Below are 12,544 nucleotides of genomic sequence, written 5' to 3'. Positions count from 1 at the left end.
CAGACAGGGAGATGACTAAATATAATGTTGAAAGATACATAGCATGAACTAAATGCATAGCACTACTAACAATTTGAGTTTGCATGCATACTCACCATATGGATGAAACACTCATTAAAATAAGTGTGTGATAGATACTTGATAGAAGAAATAACAAAAAGGAGTGCATGGTATCATGTATAAAGAGTGCATATAAATGCTTATAAAGGAAAGAAAGGATTCTTTGGATAACAATCACAGTATATTTGCCTTTTGATTAATGGCAGGCCAGTTTGGTACTGCCCTAACAAGGAAAGCTGAAATCTGCAATAAAGACAGCTAGATATGGTAATTCTGGAATCAGTAGTTTATGGAATTTAGAGGAGCCAGTTAAAATGAAATACCAGCAGCCAGATTGTTTCCCATCATGTAAAAGCATTGCATGCTGTTGAACATCACCTTCCCAGAGACCTGGGTGGGAGAGGGAGGTGGCAGCAATTTGCTATGGCAGAAAATCCTGGGAGTGCTGGCTGGCAGTAGGAGTCAGAAAGACCACACTGATGAAACCCCCCATTTTTGTTGGTGTATGTCACTACAATTAGTCAATTAGTATTTGCTCTTTTTTTCCTCCATTTTAAGGCCTGACTTAATGCATCCTTAATTTAAGCACTTACTGAGGACTGGAGTATGCTCTGCGAAGCGTTTGTGTATCTGAATTATTTTATGCATTCAAGTCTAGTTTCTTTTATCCCACATAGATCTCTTCAATACTTCCTCACTGGATGTTGTTGCTTTGTTTTTCCTTGAGCTGACATTATAGATAAAAAGTAGTGCTGGGCTCCTACCTTTAGCCCAACAGTTTCTTGTCTGCAGTAGCCGCGAATGCAAATTAGATGGTTTATCAGTAGTTAATTTGCCATTCTTAATATCATTCTGCAGATGACTTCAGGAAAAAAATTTGTATACAAGTAATGCCTACATCTTGACTCATTCTAGATGAGCTCAAACAAAAGCTACTCACCCTTTAACATTGGGGGGGAGGGGGTGGAGAGGGGGGAAGTAAAGCCACATCTTTAAGCTCAGCAGCACATGCATAGTTTGGAGACAATGTGTGTTCCAGGCCTGTATGCGGCAACAGGACTAAATCTTCTCCTCCCTTCATGGTGTGAGGCTATTGGGGCCCTGTGGGATGCTTTTCAAGTACTGGGAGAAAGTGCTGAATGATGATATGGATGGAAAAGATGTGGCACAACTTCTGTGGTAGGGCAGGAATGAGGCAGAGGCCCCTGGGACACCTCCTGAGTAACATGCGTGGGAGGAGTGGAAAGGAGCAAGAGAAATCCTGGTCCCGTCCCCCACCCCATATCTCCTAGTGACCTATGGGCTGATGTCCTGGTCTAGTCTCAGCTTGTCCCTGTCCTCACGGAGGTGCCTGATCCCCTGGGCTGGGGCTGCCCATGGCCTGCGCTGCTCCCTCCAGGGATGGTGGAAAGCGCCCAGGCCCCCAGGGAGCCCACAGCTCTCGCTGTGCCCAAACAACTTCTTTTTTGTTGTGTTTCTGTCTATAATTAAAACTTTTAATGACTTGTGGCTCATCATCAATGCCAGGATTTGAAAAGGAGAGACAAAGACAGCTTGTGGAGTTTGGTATGAAACCTTCAGGTCATCTTGTACCAAATGTAAGATCAGATAGGTCTAAACCTGATTGATAGCTTTGAAGAAGCAATAGATAAAAGCATCCGCAGTCTGTTGAAGAAAAATTGCCATGAAGTAGTTGCAGTACGGCCAAGACAAATAAACTTAAAATTATACTTCAAAAGATAGTGTAAGCTAGAGGAGAGAGGAAAGAGGAAGGGTTTGAATGTGGTTATGTTTGTGAAGTCTCTGCAAAAGTGTAAGGAAAATATAAAGAGATGAACTGAGAACAATGTCAATTGTGTCTATGAAAAAAAGCTTAAAAGAATGGAAACATTCAAAGGAAAACAAGAACAAATCAACAGCGCTAACCAGTCTGGTATGTAGTGATTGACAAGAAGAGGACAGAAAAACCTACAAACAGTTTTTATTTGGGATTATGCTTCATGTGGTGTAACTGTTGCAAACAAGAAATATTACTGTTGTTTGACAGACTTGCCATCTAGAAAAATATTTCCTAGCGTATGAATAATAGCTTTGCAGTATGCTTGTGAATGAACAAATCAAGGTGATGTGGTGGGAGTTTTTCAGTGAAAGGAAAAAGGAATGTTTCTGGAAAACTCATTGAGTTCAAAGAGGCATCTTTCTATGTTTTAATTGCTAAAGAAAGCTAGATTAGCAACATGGTTTCCTCTTGCTAAACAGCAAAATTGAAAATAAAAACTTGATGGCTTAAAAGGAGGCAGCAAGCTTGCTGTCAAGCAGAGGATACACAAGGGAGAGCCACAGCCTTGTGTGCAGGGGCACCTGGCCGGGTTTAATCGATGCCCTCACAGGGTTTTGACTGATCTGCTGGGATTGTGCTTGCACTTATAGCACAAATGTTCAGGTGCTAAATAATTTGCATAGCATGCAAACTGGAGATGAGAAAAGACCTTTTGGTCTTTCTCCTGCTGCATGAAAGGCATATCTATATGTCAGTTGCCTTCTAATTAGGGAGATTATGTCACCATTTCCATTGAATGTCTTTCCCAGGGATGGGAAGAGATAAACCTTTGTGGCTTGCCTAACATTCAGCGCTCCATTCATCTTTGATTAATTTTCCCCCTTTTTTTTTCTATTCTGTATTCTAATTCCTTTCTGCAAACCCCTCAAAGCATTTAGCATCCACTGCATGATTCCTTGGTCCACACATGTGCTCTGCTTTCTTTGCATCGTAATCTCTATAGCCCTGTAATCTCTGTGGCTGCCTAAACTAAACTAATTGTATTCATCTGCAAACTGCTCTGATGACTTGGTCCACTGAAAAAGAGCATTAAGAGCAGGTGGTGAGCTGTGACTGCTGTTTGTGATTGGAGAAGAATTATGCACGCTTTTATTTTTATTATCTCTTTCCTCTGTCTTCCCACCTGCTGTTGGGTCTGGTCTTAATACTGCAGCAGGACCTGCTTTTTTTCCTGTGTCTGCACTTAGACACGGAGATAATGCTACAGAACGGCCCTAGTTCTCAGCCGCTGTACTAACTGCACGATTGATATTGAGGTACTAGGGCAAAACCTTGATTGAGAAGCAGGGGAAGACATAATCGAATGAATTAATGATGGAGGGAACGATTAAAATTGTGCTCCTAGCTTCCAGCCATGCAAAATATTTTGAGAGCAGTATTTTAACAAAAAGAATGAGAAAAATGCTAAACCCCTGAGATGCCCAAAGGGCTTGGTGGTTATGTCAAGACTGGGCACGGTCGTTCCCTTACAGGTAAATCCAGCTCTCTGGGCTGGATTTTGAATGTCATCTGTTCCAAGACGTGAGTGGACAGGACTCACTGCTTCAGAGATTACTTGCTAGGATACTCTAAACCCACAGCAGAGTAAAAAGTCTGTGTTTTCCATGTTGCTGAGGTTTGGCACAGAAGAGTCTGCTAAACAGAGGTTTGGTGCTTGGTGTGCCTGCAGCTTGAGGAAATCCTGGTTATCTGAGGGTCACCTGCAAAGTGCAAGTGGTAATCCTCCAGAAACAGAGCTACTAAAAGCCAGAGGTTCCTGATGAGAATATAATAGTTAATTGTTATGTTTCCTTTCGTGGAAGTACTGCTTTATGAGCTGGCTCAGTCAGTGCAAAGGGGAGGTCATGGTTGCATTCCTGTTGGGTTCTTCATGTGCAGAAGGCCCAAAATGTAAAACCTGTGTAGGGCTTTGTAGCATCTCATTGCCTTTAGACCTTGGTACAGATTATGTCAATTTTCTAAAGGGTCTTAGTTTACTAAATCAACTCTTCTGGAGTCTGTTACACTCTGTAACTGTTTGCTGTTGCTCAGTGAGTCTGTGTTAAGCTATGAGAGCCACAAAAGAAAAATTACACTTAAGAGTTGAAATCTATCTTACTTTCCTTAGGGTTGAATGCATGACTTGGTTAGAGTTTTAGCTAGGCTTAGCTCCCCAAAATTCAGGAACACTTGCATGCCCACACAGGCTGCCCTGATCTGCACTGTGTATCCAAGTAGGCTCTCAATGGCTGCCCGGCATTGTTATCCCCAAGTTTTTTCTTTGTGAGCAATCCAGCTCTGCCTCGGTTCACAGTTTAGACACCATGGACCCAATGCTGGACTGCTTTCAAGTCTTCCTCTCTTGTCTGATTTGGATGTAAGTTGGGCAGTCCATTTCTGGGCAATGAAGCCAAAAATACAGGTGGCTTGACTGCATTTTCTATGCATGCTTTTTCTGAAGTCCACTTTTATCTTCAGAAAGAGGGGCACCTCCATGCTTTAACAGCACCACGGAATGTGTAATCAGATATATCTAGTTACAGAACAGATACTGTTTAAGAGCTGTTGCTTGACATTTTCTGGCACAACAATGAGAAAGGAATAGTGAACAGGGTAATATTTTTTTTAAAATATATAAAACCATCCCACTACTGTTTTAAGCTGAGTATTTAAAGCATTTAGTGAGCCCTTGGGAGAGGAAGAGCTTTCCAATCTATGAATGGAAATGAACCACCTGCAGCCACCTTTGAACTTTTTGCATGAACTCAGGTAGCTGGCAGAAATGCTTCAGTCCTTTCAAAAGGTGAGCCAGAGTCCAGTCTCAGCTAAAATAAGACTGTTGCAGTCTCAGCTAAAATAAGGTATCTTTTTTTCTAATAAAGACAAATGTGTTCTAAATTAACATGCACTGTAATAACTATGTTCTTTTGATGAGGGAACAATCAGGAAATTGCAAATGAAGATAATAAAAGAAAATATAGTAGGTCTTACGTACCTTGCAAAACTAATTAAATTAATTTTACTGGTTTCAGTTTTAAAACACAGTGAAAGAAGAGCTGCAGCAAGAGTACACTGTACATCAGGAGAGAAAGTGGTGGTAAATCTGAGCTGCAGAAACTTTAATGCTCTGGTCCCAGGAACGAGGCTGCATGTGGCAAAGCATAGGCTTGCGTGGACTCTGTGTAGGACCAGTTGCTTTTTAAATAGCTGTTTGTGCTTTGTACACAGCCATGATGGGTAGCTACATCTGGTGGCACACAAGGAATAGGAGGGAGGCTGTGCCACTAGAGTGGGCCAAACAAGGTCAGCTGGAAGCTCTTTGTGAGTAGAAGAGCAGCCCAGGTAAAGAATGAGTGATGGGAGAAGGAGGAACTGAATGCTGTACTGTGACTGGGGGACTGGCAGGCAGACTGGGTTGGTGAGATGGAGGATAGCTTGCTCCAGGAACTGTGAGAAGTCAAAATTCCCTGGGGTCCCACCAGAGAAAATGACCAACTAAAAAAGTTCCTGAACATGTGCAGCTCTTGCTGCTGCTACTTTGGTTGGGAAGCCAGTGCTTGCCACTGTGTGCACAGTTACTTTGTATGGGTGTGAATTGGAGAAATGGAGGGGGTCTAGTTGGAGGTGATAATTTCAGAGATTTTTTCTCTACTTGCTCCCATTTCCAGTTGGTGTGTGCAGAGGATGATGGTGGGGTGCACGGCAGTGGAACCATGAGAAAGGGCACTGCAGGTACCCTGGGGCACCCACAGCCCATGCAGCCTGGGTGCATCCTGCAGGCTCCCAGAGGAGGCCAAGGGAAGCCTGCAAGGATGCAGCATGATGCACTCTCAGCATCCAGTAATACCAGTAGTGAGGAAGTTTTCTGAGTCAGAGGATTATGTGTAATCCCAGTTTGGGACAAAGGGCTGCTGTGGGCACTCTGGGACAAAGCCACGCAGCTTTTATAGCATGGGAGCTGCTGAGCTGGATCAGACCTCTGCTCAGCCTGATCCTGGTATTGCTTGGCATCAGAGACCTTTGCTTCAGGGGGAGTAGCAAGAAGCTTACTGCAGGTAAGGATAAACCGGGCAGCTTGAGACTGAGCTAATGGTCACCTGCAAGGAAATCAGGGCCTCAGTCATCGGAGAGTCTTGTTTCTTCTACTGAAACCTAGCTGTTCTTGTGAGCTGATATCAGTGCCTCATCCTCTTTTGAAACCTGCTTCAATCTTAACCTCTGGTGTTTGGCACAAAGTTCCAGTGGATTACCTGGCATTTTATGTTTAGTTTTAAATTGCTGGCCCTTCACCCCTCTGACTGTTGTCTCATTTCAGAGCACAAGAAGGAGAAGAAGCCTGGACGGTTTTGGCCTAGCATCTGTAGGCTCCTCACTGCTTTATAACATCTTTTGCTTTTCATTGCTGTCTTTTCAAAGCTTCCTTAATCTTTTTGTTTCCTTTTCATGTAGCATTTCCCCCTGGTTTACGTCCTTATTGTTGCACTCTCTGACCTTCATTCTCTCCATCCCTCATTGTAAATATTTTTCTTTATATTAATTTTAGGATTACTAAGCACAGTTTCATTGAGTGTATGATTGGATTTTTATAAAGTAGCATATTAATGAATGTACATTACTGATGTCTCTAGAAACTGTAGCCTTGAACAAAGACCTCTTTGTGCTAGCAAATTTATAAATGCACGATGGAAATGGCCTGTGCCTGGGAGACCTAATAAGTATGAGATGAACTGGTTGCAGGCAGGGGGCTGCAGCAAGCAAGGGGATGGGGTCACTCACATAGCAAGGGGGTCATCAAGCCACAGCTACCTCTATAGCTGCCTGATTTTGCAACGGAGGGGTAACAAGAAATGGGTGGTGAATGAGCAGATATGAGTTACAAAAACTTCTGGCTTAAGAGACATGAACAAAGGCAGGAGTGGGCCCAGGTCTGCACTTGTCCCACATAGCAGAAAGTATGGAAACAATCTGGATGAGATTGATCCTTTGTGTGTCTTACCACTGTCCACTCTCAAAGCCAGACAAATGCAACTCTTTTTATCAGACATAGTAATATTCAAGTTCTAATTTATGAAATTAATGTGCTTTGTAAATAGATGAAAGATGGTGATCTACTGAATAACGTTGCACTCATTGTCTGTTGTGTTAGCTCATGCTCAAGAAAGAAATTTCTCAAACTTTTTTGGTTTGCTTCCTCAGATTCATTCATCATATCTGTCTACGAGAAGAAATGTCTTTTGTTTGAATTACCAGTGTGCATATCTTAGCTGCTGGGCTAAGCAGGATATTTTTGTTATGTTGTGAGCAGTGGGTGTAAAGAGGTTTCTGCTTCAAGATAAATGTGAGTAAGTGTGTCACTAATTAATTAGCAATTGGCATCTTCTCAGTTCTTATTATGGTGATCTAAAGACCACAGTTAACCTATGAATCAGTGTTGTATTGGACAGCTGATTTTTCACCTGTCCTCCAAGAGAAGTCTGCAGATGTGAATAGTGTGAGATTTAAATAAAATGTCTAGAAATGTCAAAAGTGAGATGCACACCCTGTGCAGGGTGGGAACAAGCTGAGAATGAAATTGTGCTGAGTGGCAGAATGGAAACCTGGCATCATCGCTGCCCAAGGAAACCTTCCCAGGCCACTGCATTGGTGTGAGCCCAGCTGATCCTCTGGTGTCTGGAATTTTTTCTGTCTAGAACTGGCGTGAGCAGGGAAGATTTGGACTCAAATGCTTGCACTACTGCATCTGTCTCCAAGCGGACTTTCAAGAAAAGGCCAGTGATGCTGCCTGTCCCATAAGCTATTCATTAGCTGACTCACTCAGCACTGGGAATAAACAGGGAAGTGAATCAAACTAGGCCTGTCTTGGACTTTTCCCCTGAATCCTATTTTTAGCTACACAAATGCAAATCAGAAGTACTTTGCTGAAACTGGTGAGGTACTTTATAATTTATTTGTCAAATTGGTGCAAAATTTCTGAAGCACATGGTTCCAAAAGAGTAAGATCTGTTGCTGCAAAATGTCTCCCTCTGGACAATGAAGGCTATTCAGCTGTGCCTGAGGATGTGATGAACTGCAGGGACTGGGAATGTCAGTGTGAATGGTGCGTGCTTTCCATGAAATGTGAAGGCAGAAAATAGTATCATTAAAAGAACAAAATTGACATATTAAATAATCAGCTTAGTAAAATCCATTTTACAAAGGGTCTGCTTTTGGAAATTAGCTGTTAGCATTTGGTAATAAAAGGCTAAATGTGGGAAAATGGTGAAACATTGCTGTGAATGTCATGAAAGAAAAACAAGCAGTGTCTGTAAAGTCAGCTACAGGCTATAGGTCAGCATTGACACTGAAATAAACAGACTCGATATCCTCAGGTTTTTACTCCTGTCCATGCTCTACTCCATCCTGTGTGCTCACACAAGCAGCAAACTGAATTGAGAAGCTCATTAAAATAAAAAATAACTTTTTTTCCTTGGGAGGCTTGTTTGGTTTTAGCTTACTCCTAAAGCTCCGAATGAAACTCGGACACATTGTGCATAGTGCTGTGTATTTTGGGAATGCTCTTGGCTTTCTACTTTCATGTATGTGTGTATATAGTTTTTCTTAGGTGTTTGGCAGATGCCTGGCACTTGCAAACAGTGCTTGCTCCCAGTGTCCTGTGCCGTGCTTGCCTCCCTAGCTGCAGTTTGGAAGCTTTCTCTGAATATCCGATAGCTTCTCCTTTGTTAACGAAACGTGGGTTGCTCTGGAAAGCAAATTATGCCATGAAATAATACTTCATAGCAATCCTCAGTACTAAGCCTTTTACAAGCTGTCAATATTTAGGATTTGTCTGTACGTAGAGGCTTAGTTTTATCTGTGAGTGAGGCCAGAGATGAAGACAATCTGCAAGCAGAAGAAAACAAGTGGGCTGGTTCATGTGCTCAGAAAGCTCCATGGCGTCTGTCCCTGCTCCTGCTCGCAGCATGGCACCAGGTAAGGGATGAGGTTTTCTCTCTGTCCAAGGCAGTTGTAAAGATATTTTGAGATGTGAGGTGACTGAAAGAGGAGGCAAAGAACAGGTTAGTGTAGCACAGAGTGTAGCAATCACCTGCTCAGGATCTAAATCGGTTATGGTATTAGCTCTCTGCCTATGCCTGCGTAATTTTAACATGTGGAAAACTCCTTTTTGGGCTGCTGACACATCTGGAATTTTTGTGGTATAAAGTTTGGATTAGGAATGGAGAAAAGACATCTTTCTGTTTGTAATTCCTTCTCTGCAACTGCTTTTGTGTCTGGCTTTCTGGTGCTTGAGCTCTTCCATTTCAATGTGTAACCTGGCACAAGTAGCCCTCCTGTTCAGGCTTGCACCCACAGGATTACCTGGGCTGAAGAGATGTGTTTAGGAATTATACAGTCCTGAATTCTGCTCTGTGCAGAAACTCAGTTTTTCCATCTTCAACCCCTGCTTCCTGCAGGCTGTGGACTTAAGGCTTGTTATAGCAGTATGAGGGCCGTGAGCCTCAATGGTCTTTGGGGTGGGATAATGCAGTGAAGAGTGTAGCAGCAGCATCAGTTGTGCTTCCTTCTAAATTAGAATAAGCCTATGAAACAGAAATTCTCTGTGAACAACCTGCCCTCTGAATTTAACTGTTTAAGGGCTAACACCTCTCCCCTAAGAGATCTATTTCCATACCTTTGGTTGAGCTTTTCTGGCTTTTTAAGGTCAGTCATTATTTACTGAAGCGTCTCTTCACTTCATCATGTCCTATCAGTTGTGTTGTATCATCTTATTCGGGTGCATTTCTGATGGTTATTATACCCAGCTGATGCCCTTTCAGTTATCAGTCTGGCTCCGGATCTTTCAACCTTTCACTGCTTGATGAAGTGCTGATAACTTCACACAGCCTGTACTGTCCTCTCCTTGCTGCGTCTGTAATGTTATTTTTTTCTGCCTTTTATAATATCCATGCCACTGGCCTTTTGCCAGAACAGTGGTACTGACACCTGGTGAAACAGGAGAAAATAATTACACTTCTATGAAACAATAATAATGCCTGGTTTATATTTCTGAATGTAAAATACACTTACAGACAAACATTAGCACTTTGTCTACTTATAATTGATGGCTACACCAATTACGGCTGTTTTTCATGTGATAGGGAGAGATTGTCTGCTTGTGTAATATAGTTCTGGTGACAGCGGGAGTTACTGGTCTGTAGGGCAAAGCCCAAACAGGATTAAGCCACACAGGGTGAAAAGTTTCCTGAGGATCTGTCAAGGGGAGCAAATGTGGAGGTGGGAGGGGTGGGTAAGAGTGGAAAGATGCATAAAAAATTTCTCATAGATCATCACTTGCAGGGATGACACCTGCATATATCCCATCTCTCTTTCTGGTCTGTCACTGAGATGTAGGCTTAAGAAAGGATGTGTTGTAGTAAAGGGCTGTGCTACAGCTGGAGGGCTGCATCTATAAAACTCAGGGTGGAAAGAAATTCACTTAGAAAGGTAAAGACACGGCTGTGTGTGCTGCACCTTGGGGAAAGGCTGTCAGTTTTGAGCTAACTTGTATTAAAGTATCTGCCAGAAAAAAAGCTGAAGCAAAACTAGAAAACTGTCCAACCTGTCTGAATGCAGCCCTATAGAAAAAGCAAAACAAGTGTACTGTTGTTAACAAGCGCTTTTGTGAGGGGGAGGGTCAATTAACAGCAGAACATCTGTACAAAGACCACAGACGGACCTAACAGTAGTGCTTCCCATGTTTTACAGAGGACAGCTGAGGCATCCAAATGTTTACAGAGGTCTGGAGATATGTAACTGACTTGGCACAGTGGAGATAAAAATAGGACAAAGTCTATCTCCTGAAGATTAATTAATTTTCATTGGCATAAATCTTGCTTTATTAAAAAATGTCTGAAATTTTGTTAATCATAAAGATATGTGTTATGAGACATGCCAATGCTACATCAGGGATGCAACCTCTGCATTGACAGCTTTGACAGGTGACAAGTGGCTGCCTACACCGATCTTCTGTCTGAACAGTTTGTGTTGAAATGGGTGAAGCAGCACCGAGTGAGCTCAGTTAATAAAAAGGAGATGATTGAAGCTGAGCAGGCTTATTTTTGCTGGAACAGCTCAAATGGATGGAGAGCAATATAATCTCTGGTGGGAGGCATGGTGACAAGCTGTTGAGGCAGTGCTGGGGCACAGATTCAGGTGGGAGAGGACATCCTTGTATTATTAGAGAAACTGGATTATTGGATGCCATTTCTGTGTCCACCCTGCTAATAGCAGTCCTGTTTGTAGTGTTCCTGCTGCTATGAAGACTACTGTTTATCACAGTGATGTTAGTGGATCCTGGATGCAATTCTGCAGCTTGTTAGAACAGGGGTTGGTGTCTTGGTGTTGTATTGCAGGTTTAAGCAGAAGCTCCTTATAAGCCACATACCCTTCTGACATTCGTTTCAATGCTTTTGTTAATGCTCCTTGAGAGCAGTCACTTTAATTTTACATGACATGTTGTAATTGGAGTATAAATATCTATATCAGTCCATGTGGTTGCAGGAAAAATTGAGCTGTAGAACCTATGAGGGAATACAACTCCATAGGGACTAAGAGTAAATATTTCTTGAAGTCGATGATAGTTATTTGACTGTTCTAATTGAAGACTCTCTTCTCATAAATTTCCATAGTTATGCCAAAAAATCACAAATCAGCATGGCTGTGATCTTGGAGTGGCTTCTCTGGCCTGTTGGATAAGAAACAAGAAGAAGATGCTAAGCATTAGTATTTATAGCTGTTATGTTAACTTGCTGTGTTCTTATGGCAAATTCAGCACTGCTGTGGGATCCTTTTCACACAGTGCTGGAATATCTGCTATGTAGCACCTTAGTTTTTATTTTTCCCAATGACCTGGTTTTTGCTTGTCTGCATTTACTACCTAAAATACTCTTTAGCTAGTTTAATTCTGGCTGACTTTTCCTGGTGCTTTCTGGCTGTTCTTTCCTCTGAATAATGTAATGCTGAAATTAAAATTCCTCATTTCTGCTACCTTGGGGTGGGTGTTGTTCTGAGGTACTGTCATGAAAGTAGTAATAGTGGAAGAAACTGTGCCTTTTTATTAGGTCTGTATTGGCATTCTGAATCAATTCTAGCAAGAGAAATGACCCAGCATGTCAAGGATGATATGCCCTTCTTTCGCTGGCCTGTGGAAGACGGTAAGAGCCTTCTAATGCTGCTGGGTGACAGTTATTCTCTCTGTGCAAGGGAACCTGCTTTTATTTCTATGTTGAATGAGAATACATTGCTGAATGGGGAGGGTGGGTTGAGGGGCAGTTGAGGGTGGATGGGGTAGGACAATTCTAGTTAAACCTGATGTTTTAAGCTTGGGGCAGGCAATGGGTATGGCTACTGTTTTCATAGCTGCCACCAAAACAGAAGATCTAGGTTTCCTTCTTTGATTTCAGCTAGAATTTGCATGGCTGCCTGAAAGTGTATTGTGTTTGAACTGGATGGCCTATGACCGCAAAACTTTATAATGCAGCTCTGTATGGTTGGCTGAACTTTACATAGTTATGGTTGACTTAATTTTATGCAGTAAATGTTTCAACAGTGTCTGAGAGGTTAGTATAGGGCGCAGCTTGCTGTAGAAGCCATCTCCAGGGTGAAATGAAATGTTTGTCCAGTTACTGA

The 12,544-nt window shown here is 42.3% G+C and overlaps 1 protein-coding gene across 9 annotated transcripts in view; it reads left to right on the top strand.

Moving 5' to 3' along the window:
• HTR2C (5-hydroxytryptamine receptor 2C) overlaps window positions 1-12,544 on the top strand; it is a 242,138-nt gene that overhangs the window by 45,702 nt on the left and 183,892 nt on the right. The window contains exon 1 of one of the 9 annotated variants that reach the window (XM_054839530.1): window positions 5,838-5,934. The exons of 3 other annotated variants lie outside the window; for them this stretch is intronic. The gene's annotated coding sequence lies outside the window, so the exon portion shown is untranslated. Of the gene's footprint in view, window positions 1-5,837; window positions 5,935-8,736; window positions 8,849-12,007; window positions 12,070-12,544 lie in introns of those variants that run through there. 5 more of the 9 variants (XM_054839541.1, XM_054839534.1, XM_054839532.1 and 2 more) reach the window with 5 other exon arrangements.

The sequence above is a fragment of the Grus americana genome, chromosome 12 (genome assembly GCF_028858705.1).
Source record: "Grus americana isolate bGruAme1 chromosome 12, bGruAme1.mat, whole genome shotgun sequence".
NCBI classification, from domain to species: domain Eukaryota; kingdom Metazoa; phylum Chordata; class Aves; order Gruiformes; family Gruidae; genus Grus; species Grus americana.
Note: the sequence above shows the minus strand (reverse complement) of the source record. Positions and strands in the feature narration are given on the sequence as shown.